Here is a 12221-nt window from a genome sequence, read left to right on the forward strand (position 1 = left end):
GAAAAAATAAAAAGTCCATCAAATCCAACCTTTAAGCCTTTAGTGTTGATCCATAGGAAGCCAAAAACACCCATGATGCAGATGCCAAGTGCCCCATATTAGGGGGGGTAATACCATCCCTGACTTCGAAATGGTAATGAAAATAAATCCCAGGATCAATGGCGTGTCACGAGGCAAATTGTCACATGTACAGCTAGTTTTAAATACACGTGTCTGTTGGGGTATCCACAACTATTAACAGTCATGTATTAAAATCCACCAACTGAGCTTCACTTTCCCGTTTGCTCTTTATGATACTGGCTTTGGCACATATTAGTAAAGCGGGGAAAGCAGTACACTATTAAGTCTGGAGCTCCATGACAATCTTGGCTGCAACACTCATCGTGCAACCAAGAATCACTACTGTAGTAGCAAGTAGTGCAGCAATAGCACGACTCGCGACTGTGACCTCAGGTCGCCATACAATTGAGCAGGGTTGTGGCAGGGTTGTCACAGTAGTGGCAGCAGGCAGAACCCCATTTATTGCTATGGCTGCCCTGCCACACAGCGATCTTGGTCACATGATACTTTTCAGTGGCCAAGATCCCAGTGCAGTCCCAGGTTAATTTTCACTGACAATTTGTAGTGTGCAATTCCTGACAAACAGAGTATAAACATTGCACTTCTTACACGTACTGAGTGGAGAACATGCTGAATGGTCACAGGCTGCTCTCCAGGAAATCGACAGTGTCTAGGTTATCACAATGACAGATGGAGAAAATCCCTCCTCTCATAGCAGCAATATATCTGACATCTTATTTCTGACAATGACATACTGGAGGAATCCCCTAAGCAGTTACTGTGTATGTGGAATAGCACAGGTGACTTTACAGCTGCAATTGTCTTTGGATTCTGCCTGTGACTTTTACCATCTAAAACATAAAATAAATGTCAAGAGATTCTGCTCGCTGTATGCCTTACTCTTTCTTTAATGCAACATGTAGGCACATCTTAGTGACTACAACATCGTAGTTCCTTGCTTGGAAACAGGATAATACTGATATGTAGACACCATGTCACTTTTATACAAATAACTAAACTGATATGAAATTCTTGACATAAGCAGAATGTCCATAAGAGCTCTATCTCCTTTGTCCACAAGGCCAATCAATGAAACTCAGCCTGAGCCTGCTGCATACATTAAAAGTAAAACCCACACAGGTCATTAGTTCCTAACGCATCTAAATAAACCACTCCATTAACCTCTATTCTGCTAGCGTTGTTTATACCCACTCTCTAAACGCATTCTATCTACATTCAGCTGATTGCTCACAGTGCCTAAGAGAGTCTTTCACCATTTTCTTCCCCTTGAAATGAACATGGAGACTGTCCAAGTTCTGTACAAAATACTAACAGCTTTTTGAGCTTCGTAATTTGGTCTATATGGGGCAACTGGTGTCCAGTAAGTCTTTGTGCAACCTATGTGGGGCGCAAATACCATATATGCTGCCTGTGCAGTTAGGGAGTCCACTGTCAAAGCAGAGTCCTACTGTATGTAATGAGCTTTTGAATTTCATAGCTCTTCATTACTGATAAAAGGTCTTCTTTACAAGGAATCTGTTAGTCTAGGTTCACCTCTCCAACACTATCTTTCTTATGAAGGACGCCTGATGGACCCCCATTGACTATAATAGCATTCTGCACTATTCTGTCCTGCATTTTTGACTGATCTGTGATGAAAGACTCTGCTGCAGACCCTAATGAAACCTCCACTGAACCATTATCATCTAAAAACTACTTTCAGAATGCTGAACTAGAATGTGAAGACTAATGAATCTTTTGATGCATGTGTCTTTACAGAGGAAGAGGTTCTAGGTCAGCTGTCTAAAATTAATACAAATAAGTCACAGGGGCCTGATGGGATACACCCAAAGCTATTAAAAGAGCTCAGCTGTGAACTAGCAAAACCATTAACAGATTTATTTAACCAATCACTGGTAACAGGAGTCGTCCCAGAAGATTGGAAATTGGATTGGAAATTAGCAAATGTTGTGCCCATTCACAAGAAAGGTAGTAGGGAGTAATCAGGCAACTATAGGCCAGTAAGCCTGACATCAATAGTAGGGAAATTAATGGAAACCATACTTAAGGAGAGGATTGTGGAACATCTAAAATCCCAAGAATTGAAAGATGAAAAACAGCATGGGTTTACTTCAGGGAGATCATGTCAAACTAATCTTATTCATTTTTTTGATTGGGTGACTAAAATAGATGGCGGAGGTGCAGTAGACATCGCTTATCTAGACTTTAGTAAGGCTTTTGATACTGTCCCACATAGAAGGCTTATCAATAAATTGCAGTCTTTGTGCTTAAACTCCCATATTGCTGAATGGATTAGGCAGTGGCTGAGGGACAGACAACAGAGGGTTGTAGTCAATGGAGTATATTCAGACCATGGTCTTGTTACCAGTGGGGTACCTCAGGGATCTGTTCTGGGACCCATATTGTTTAATATCTTTATCAGCAAAATTGCAGAAGGCCTCGATGGTAAGGTGTGTCTTTTTGTTGATGACGTAAAAATTTGTAACAGGGTTTACGTTCCTGGAGGGATACACCAAATGGAAAAGGATTTAGGAAAACTAGAGGAATGGTCAAAAATCTGGCAACTAAAATTTAATGTTGATAAGTGCAAGATAATGCACCTGGGACGTAAAAACCCAAGAGCAGAATATAAAATCAGTGATACAGTCCTAACCTCAGTATCTCAGGAAAGGGATTTAGGGATCATTATTTCAGAAGACTTAAAGGTAGGCAGACCATGTCATAGAGCAGCAGGAAATGCTAGCAGAATGCTTGGGTGTATAGCAAGAGGAATTACCAGTAGAAAGAGGGAGGTGCTCATGCCGCTCTACAGAGCACTAGTGAGACCTCATTTGGAGTATTGTGCTCAGTACTGGAGACCATATCTCCAGAAGGATATTGATACTTTGGAGAGAGTTCAGAGAAGAGCTATTAAACTGGTACATGGATTGCAGGATAAAACTTACCAGGAAAGGTTAAAGGACCTTAACATGTATAGCTTGGAAGAAAGAGACAGAGGGGATATGATAGAAACTTTTAAATACATAAAGGGAATCAACACAGTAAAAGAGGAGAGAATATATAAAAGAAGAAAAACTGCTACAAGAGGACTGGGTTTTAAATTAGAGGGGCAAAGGTTTAAAAGTAATATCAGGAAGTATTACTTTACCGAGAGAGTAGTGGATGCATGGAATAGCCTTACTGCAGAAGTGGTAGCTGCAAATACAGTGAAAGAGTTTAAGCATGCATGGGATAGGCATAAGGCCATCCTTCATATAAGATAGGGCCAAGGGCTATTCCATAGTATTCAGTATATTGGGCAGACTAGATGGGCCAAATGGTTCTTATCTGCCGACACATTCTATGTTTCTATGATCACTAAACTCTTTCTTCGTTACCAAACAGAAGTGCTGTTCTTGTGATGGAAAATGGCTTTTCAATATACCAATACTCTCTGTGAACCCCTCATTAAGGAGAGCTGAACTCATACTTCTCTGCAGCCTTGACCCCTTACAAAGAGGAAGACCAATGCTTCTATGGAGCTGGGGCTGTTACACACTTTTCCTAATTCCTTTAGGAGCATGAGTGAACATTTGGTGGCCAGGTCTATATGAAGGGTGTCAGGAAAGGCAACTGTTCCAGCTTTTTAGATCCTCTCACTTAATTCTGCACGTTACATGGAGCACCCTGTGTCTTAGAATAATGCACTCTAAGTATGATGACACAATCCCTCTGCACAGGGAGCAGGGCTGGTCTCTTCACATAAGGATTGTTTAATATATTCTGTAGGCACAGAAACCCAGACACACTGGGGTATTGTGCAGACACACTGGGGTATGTTCACACAGTTCCCTAGATTCAGGAAGCATACATAATTCAGGTTTTAACAGCTGCTTGTTCTGCTACTGAAATGTGAAGACCTCACCCTGCCCATCCTGATACTGGTTGGATTGCCTCACTATTAGAACAGAAATCTAGGATTGTATAATATATTAGCTTTTATTTCACTAGGAGGCCATTCATAAAAGAACTGTATTAATCAATATACCTTTGAATCTTATCTTCTTCCCCAAAAAATAAAAACAAAACACTTGAAGTGAAATTGTACACTTTCATATACAGTTGTCAAACCGTATTAGATTATGCTGCTGCATAAATAGTAATTCTGGAATAAGTTGCTATTACAAGAGTCTCTTCATTCACAATCCAGTAATAATGCAGGTTGCTGGGAATTCTGATTTCCCATTGCAGCCATGGGTCTCTGTTTCTAGTTTCTGACAGAACTGCAGAATTCATGTTTCGGTGTAGTCAGCTGGCCAAAAAAGCAAGTCAGCGAATTTACAGTGGGGAGGTCATAGATACATGTCAGAAGAATGGATCTGAGTTCAAGAGCTTGAACTATCATCGGTCTTCAGAACAAGGGGATACCGGATTTATAGAACCATTTTGGCACCATTTAGGGACATTCATTATCAGGAATCTCTGACACAACACTATTAAGGCTGTAGCGATTATATGGCAAAATTGGGCTTATAATATAGGCTTTAGACCTGTATTAATAAAACAATAGAAATATAAGAACACTGTAAGTGGTTTGACACTAGAAAAGGATAAATGCACAATCTCAACCACTCCACCAAAGTGATCTCTGACACGTTGTTACAAAGCAGATTTAGACCTTCTGTGTCTACTAAACCAATCTGTGCTATCCAGGCAAACTCCTGGTCCTCATACTTTATCTCCTATACAGGGATCTGGACTTGGCTACAGGGGAGAAACCAGGCCACTAACTCTTGGAGTAGTCTCTATTTTATAGGCTGCTGCGCATGGAGGTCAATGGACACTGGTGCAGAGCACCATGGGATCAGGAGAAACCGTGGCCAGGGACAGGCTGAAGTTAGGGCAGGTAGAGTTTCTGCCATGATTTTCTTTACTCCAATCACAGAATGATTATAAAGTACAGAATACTAAACCACCAGTGAGAAGCAAAATATATTATCAGGTAATTGTCACACATGTACTGAGGCCAGCAAGCAGGGGGGAGCCTGGAGGTCCACTTTAATAAAAAACACCATTTCTTGTCTGCTGCTCTCCCCTCCTGCTTTCGGCACTATACAGGCTCCATTTATGACACCTGTCTTCTGAAAATATTATCTAATAGAAGCAGATGCTATCAGCATAAAGGTTTTCCAGCTCCGAAGGGATCCTCTTTCATGGTTACCAAAATCATGAACATAAAATATTCTTGATAATGCTCTCCTCCTCATGTTGTTCCACAAGAGATTACTGTAGATGTAATATATTACAGATTAGCTGTAAATTAAAGTGGCTCCAAATAGTATCACTTATGCGCATGGGGGTAGCTAAAGGCTCATGGGCCCTGGTGCAAGAGTTCAGCTTGGGCCCCCTTCCCTCAGTGCTTTGTGGCCAGGGGCAGGGAAGCACATTGCCTTTGCGCTGCCTGAGGCAAAATTTGAAACGGCACCCCCCTCCCCCATGCCAAATTCTTGACCTAACCCCTTCCCTCCAGCCAGAGGTGTAACTTGACCATCAAGCACTTTCTATAATACCGGTGTCTTCTTATGCGGCATCAGGCTACTTTAAAGGGAACCTGTCGGCGGCAAAATCCATCCCACACCGCCAGCAGTACCTTCAAGTAGCCGGCACTGAGTTTCTAATGATGATTTTCTTAGTGCATTCAGATGAGGCAAAAGTATGAAAAATGTTCTCTTATCCTCCGTCCGCACTATTTTCCAGTCAGACTTGAAGTCAAGGTAACCGTGCCCCCTTCCCTGCCCCTTCTCCTGTGACTGACAGCCGGCTGTCGGGCATAAGCGCGGTCAGTCACAGCGAAGGGGCAGGGAAGGGGCACGGTAACCTTGACTTGAAGTAAAGAGGCCGCTGACCACTAGTCTTTAAGCCTGACTGGAAAATAGCGCGGACGGAGGATTTTTCATACTTCTGCCTCATCTAAATGCAGTAAGAAAATGCATTTAGGTACTCACTGCCGGCTACTTGAAGGTACTCCTGGCGGTGTACTGATGGCTTTTGCCGCTGACAGGTTCCCTTTAACATTGCACACTACAGGAATGTGAGTATAATACAGATTATTGGTGCTATCATTGATATGTTTAAAAAAATATAGTTAAAATGCAAGAAGAAGCAATGATGCAAGAGCCGACAGAATTTCATTAATAAAAATGGTGGTGCTGCCCCAGGTTCTATATATCTTGCGCAACTCGCCTGTATGGATTGTAGATAAGTACTTTAGATTGATAGAGCGGATGCTCAATGATTTAATATGGGGGAGGAAGCGTGTGAGACTGAAGGTACTCTATTTTTCTATGCCCTATAGTCGGGGAGGTCTTAACCTCCCCTACTTTAGGGGGTACTTTGTGGCCTCTCAACTCTGCCTGTTTAATGAATGGGAAAATAGCCAGTTCTGCAGCAGGGTGGTGAAAGACTCAGGCTTCGCAGATTTTTTTACAGTACTTGAGTCTGACTATTTATTAAATGCATTAAATGGGTATACACTCTTCTGCAGAATGGCCATAAAGTCTTGGCGAAATATAAGGAATTGGTGTGGAGCTGGGGCATCACTTATTTGTACTCCACTATGGCATAACCCAAAGCTCTTGAATTTAAATGACTTGAGTTGCAGCCAGTATTGGAGGACCAAGAATATTCAGTACCTGCATCAAGTGGTCAGTGGTGGACACATTTTGCCCCTTGCGGATTTAAAGCAAGGGGCAAATCTAGGTGAGGTGGCTTGGTATGCATATTTTCAATTAAGGTCAGCACTTTCTAGCACTGCGAATCGCTATCTTCTTATTATAGAAACTCCTGAATTTTTACATGATTTAATTTCTAAGAAAATTGTCACGAGAATTAAAGTATCTCACTGTTATAGACACTTAATGAAAAAGTTTTTTTCTGATGTTCTCTCACCAGGACAGAGAGCCTGGTCATCTTCGCTTTTAGCGACGGGCTCCCCAAACTGGGAGAATATAGGGGAAAGTTTAAAATTGGTTTCGCATAATTTTAATCACATTGTGGTACAATTTAATATTTTGCACAAAATATATGTGACACCTACATGGTTATATAGGAGAGGACTTAGAACCTCCTCTAACTGCCCACGCTGTGATAAATCCGAGGCAGATCATTTACATCTGTTCTGGGACTGTCCAATGGTGAGCAGGTACTGGAGATCGGTTCAAACCAATCTGGCTCGCAGACTCAACATTGTTGTTCCCTTCACTCCCAGGATATGGGTCCTGGGAGATCTATCGGAGGTTAATCACCAACCTACAAATGGTCGATTGTTGATTAAGGTGATGTTTCTGGCTAGGCTTCTCATTTCTAGAGTATGGTTTTGCTCCTCCGCTCCAGATTGTAATAATTGGCTGGGTTTGGTTGAGAAGGTGAAAAGCTACGAGAAGATCTTGTATAAACAACGAGGAGCATACTTAAAGTGGGATAAATTGTGGAAAGACTGGGATACGACCAACTAATTTAACTTTTTTTTTTTTTTTTTTTTTTTTTTTTTGTCTGCAAGGTGGCGGGTGGGGGGGGGGGGTAAGGTGGGGGATTTTTTGGGGAAGATCCAATTGTCCGGCTTCTTTGTGTATGCAATGTATTAATGCAGAATGTGAAGCCATAATAGAGCATTGGAGCATCTTTAGAAATGCCGGGGGCTGGCAGGACTCACCGGCATTAGATACTGGTTAATTCTTGATCAATTTAAAATATTGACTAACATTCTGGTGAGGGTTCGGGGCTCGGGATTTTGGGGGATCCGGGCATCGGGTGCGACCCGGGATGCGGCTTTTTCTCTTGGACGTGAGTTTTTACTACGGGCAGTGATTTGACACGGGTGTGGTTTGGGTCCCTCATTTGTTCCTTCTTAATGAACTGGAGTTGATGCCGGGCTCTGCCCTCCTAATGAGACAGTGCTGGCTGGCTATTTTTCTTTTCTCTCCCCAAGTGCTGGGGATTGTTGAGTGACACTTTGATTTGTGTCCCCTCTCCATGAGATACCGTGGAGCACCCATGCGAGTTATGCTTAAACAAGCCATTAACATTTAATCTAACTATATGGGGATGAGGCAGGAAATCCTGGGAGTGGGTTTTATACCACTGGGATAGAAGACTGCTGGACCCCCCTCCCCTTCTCTTCGGTTTTACGGAAGGGTGCGATCAAAGATCGCTGTGAGCTTGCCCCACACGGGATAGGTGAGCACCAGAGATTCGCCCCACGGGTGTTGGTCCTGTCCGTGGTGCTTGCTTGCGTCTGAGGGAGGCCGTGGGGGGTGCGTGTTCGCTGCTCGGTGGGCCCCCCGGGTCTCGGGCCTATGCTCCCTCTCAGTGTGGAGATAATAATACTAAATAAGATCTCGTTTTTTATCTGTAATGCTAAACCCTTTGATGCCGGGCTGGTCCTGCTTTCCCCCCAGGCAGTGAGACCTTTATTTGATTTTAGTTAATATCTATATAATTATGGGTATTTGCATGAAATCATATTTAATTATGCTTTAAGGACTAGAACTGACGGACTTTTGGATTTTATAGCATTGTAAATGGTATATTGTTATGTATTTTTTTTTGTATGAGAATTAAAAAAATAAAAGTTTATATAATAAAAAAAAATAAAGTTTTAAAAAATAAAAAATAAAAAAATGCAAGAAGAATTCCATGTGAATATAGCCGTAATGTGGCAATGTTGGATCAAGAAAGGAGAGGTGATTTTCTCTTCTGATACTACAGTGTTGTTTTAACAGTTGCTGTTCTTTATAATCTGACAGTTCATGTGACTTCTGCTAAAAAAAAAAAAACGCCAACAACAGCGATTAATCTCTGTGTGACCCGGGTAGCTGAGATAACATTGAGTCCCGTGGAGAAGGTTTTCACACAGGTCCTTTTTCGACTATTCCCAGATGCTGCATGATTTAAAAAACAGCTTTTTCCTTTTGTGGCATCCCTGTCCCTTCACAGCAGTTCACCATTCATTTGTATGGAGAACGCTTTTGTGTGGCTGCATTTAAAGTGCTAATGTAAAAACTGATGTGCGCCAAATCTATCCACTCTAATATGACAGAAAACGGGGAGCTGAAGTCGCAATACACAATTATTATGCTGAGCACTCGACATGTCCTTCTGATGTAACCCCTGACCAATGTTGGGCACAATCGAGTACACACACAAGGCAACAAAACTTATTTTTAGCCAGTGTTAGGTAGGGTACTTTCACACTTGCGTTGCTGGATTCCGGCAGGCAGTTTGTAGATGGAGCCGGATGCAGACCCGTCTCACAAATGCATTGCAATACCGGATACGTCTCTCCGGTGTCATCCGGAAAAAATGGATATGGTATTTTTTTTTATTTTTTTTTACATTTTTAAAGGTCTGCGCAGGCCGGAAGACCGGATCTGTCAATCCGGCACTAATACATTCTAATTGAGAAAAATGCCGGCATATGTTCAGGATTTTTGGCCGGAGAGAAAAATGCAGCATGCTGCGTTTTTTTCTCTGTCCAAATACCGTAAAAGGACTGAACTGAAGACATCCTGATGCATCCTGAACTGATTGCTTTCCATTCAGAATGCATTAGGATAAAACTGATCAGATTTTACCGGTATTGAGCCCCTAGGACGGAACTAAATACTGGAAAACTTTGATGCAAGCGTGAAAGTACCCGTAGTTATTCACAGAGAGTAGGTAAATGTTGGCCAAATAGGCAATTTCAATATTTTTTCAGAATTGCAGGAAATTAAAACGGAATCTTTGTCCCAGGTGAAGGAAAGCCAAGTCACTACTACTACTACTACTTCTGCTACTGCTGCTACTACTACTATGGTCAGCTATAGAAAACACTCTGAAGAACTGCATTAGGCTATATTCACATGTGGCAGATTTTTCAGCAAAAAATTCTGGGACTAAAAATTCTGTTCCATTCATCTGAAAGGTGCCTATTCTACAAACATGCATTTCTGCTAAGCCCATTCAGATGAATGGCTCAGTCACTGCATGTAAATTTACTGTTAGAGCGGTGGTTTATCCACCACATACTGTATAGAGGCCATTATTACACTCTGGAGGCTTCTTCATGTGTGAAGGCCTTGTAATCAGAATAGATCTGCTCCGGCAGCAGTGTATTCAGCATCTGCCAAGTACTGGTATATCAGTGCAAGAGAGAACCAGCTGCAAAATGTACAATCATACCAATAGATATGCTAACATCCATATTACACATCATCAAACCAAGCAAGCTAAAGGAACAATCCCTCAATCCTCCCCATACTATGTGCCCTACATATTGAGGTGGTTTCTGTGACCTACTGGATGACGGAACCAGCCTTCATCCTACTTTCAGTACATTGGGGGAGTCCCAGTACCAAGATGAGAAGTAAAAAATATATTTGTACCGTGTTAGCCAGTAAATAGAAGATAAAACATGTTTGAGATTCTTCTGTAGCTGACACCTTTTAAAGATTCATCTTATCAGTTGGCCATCAGTAGGCATCACATTTTCTCATTATTATTTTTTTATCTACCAAGAATGAGCAGAAAGTCCCTCTCTGGTGGAGACATGCATAAACCAAATCTGGTCTTGATACAGTATATCACTAATACTGGCCCTGCCAAATGCCCCATCCCGTAGGTAAACTCCTGGGGTTGCATAAATAACAATTCCATAATTTGTACCTAGTGATGGAAGTGGTCACTTTATGAGAATGAGAGTCCAATAATAAAAGCCAGGAGAAGTCATGGTCCCTCCGATTTGCTGTCAGCCTGTGACTGCCGCTTCATAGACGAGTGCATTCAGCTGATGAATTTTCAAGCGACCACTGACAAATTTGAATTCCCCGCAGCCCCAAAGGCTTATTATCAAGAAGCTTGTGCACACAGCTATAACAATAATAGACGTATATGAGGAAATTGCTGTTTACGCAATTTCCTAGTACACTGAAAAAGCTTTCACACCTATGTCTACTCCTCTGTCACTTTGGGTGAGAAAAAAGTAAGTACCAGTATATCATTTCCCCGGTCATGTCACTGACACATTTCTTTATGCCGTCCACTAATCCACTGAGTAAAAGCATCTCTGTCACTGAAATATCAAGAGAATTATTCATGCACGAGAGCCCCACTTCTAGTACCCATCTGTGACACAGACATATTGCTGACACCTGTCACTGTACCTGATGTTCTGAGAGCATTCTCTCCCTGTTCTGTATGAAATGGAAGTATCTGGATTCTTCCTTGTCATCTTTATGTTATAAATCTATCCATAAATGTCCATCTCCTAACTTTAGGTTTTTGCGCCGTAATTCACTTAAGGCCTTTTTTTTTTTCTGGTCATATTCTTCCTCTGAATATTAATAATAAATCCTGTAATCCTCTCTTTCCGCTGTGTCCTATTTCTCACAGAATCTAAGTTGCTTCCTTCCCTTCTTTCCTCCTTTGCATTCTCCTTAGTTGATGATTTCCCTGTGTATCAGCCTATTATCTTTCGCTGGCTCTCATACTCCTTGGCAATGTCCCTCTTTTTCCTGACCCATACCCATAACCCATCTAGTTCTCTTCTCCACTTGTGTCCTTCTCCATTCCTCAACCCATTTCCTTCAATAGCCAATTGCCCTGTCTCACCTTTCTTCTTCCCATCTTGCGCCCTGTATATGCACCTGCCTTTCTTCCACACACGCTTCCTCTGTAATTCCTTAATACTGGGGGCTTATTGATTCACTTTCCCCTGTCCTCTCATTTTACTGCAGACCTCCTCCCTACCCTTCCACTCTTCCGTCTCCCCCCAAATTTATAAAGAGTCGTCACCTTGTGAATCCACCGTTGTGCATCTCCCTTTCAGCTGCACGGCAAGCTGGTGTGTGTGAGAACACGCATGTGTGAAAAAATAAGTCTGCTGGCATGTGAGCAGGCATGAGTGTGCGCCTCGCTGTCAATGCTTGCACAAAAAAATCTCTATGTCCCTGTATACTGCAGCTCTGAGCATATACACACTGCGCTGTGATGAGAGCGAGAGAGAGAGAGAGGAGGAGGGGGAGAATGTGTGAGATAGAGGAGTGTAGAGAGGCAATGAAACAGACAGAATATATATATGTGTGTGTGAAAAGGAAGGGGGCTGAGAAAGGAAACTAGGTACA

At 42.1% G+C, this 12221-nt stretch overlaps 1 protein-coding gene across 1 annotated transcript in view; it reads right to left on the reverse strand.

The window, feature by feature from the left end:
• Nucleotides 1-10899, reverse strand: part of LOC122920651 (sodium/calcium exchanger 1-like) — a 120107-nt gene extending 109208 nt beyond the window's left edge. The window contains exon 1 of the mRNA XM_044270318.1: nt 10765-10899. The gene's annotated coding sequence lies outside the window, so the exon portion shown is untranslated. The remainder of the gene's footprint in view (nt 1-10764) is intronic.
• Nucleotides 10900-12221: the final 1322 nt, after the last annotated feature.

Source organism: Bufo gargarizans, chromosome 10 (genome assembly GCF_014858855.1).
Source record: "Bufo gargarizans isolate SCDJY-AF-19 chromosome 10, ASM1485885v1, whole genome shotgun sequence".
Taxonomy (NCBI): domain Eukaryota; kingdom Metazoa; phylum Chordata; class Amphibia; order Anura; family Bufonidae; genus Bufo; species Bufo gargarizans.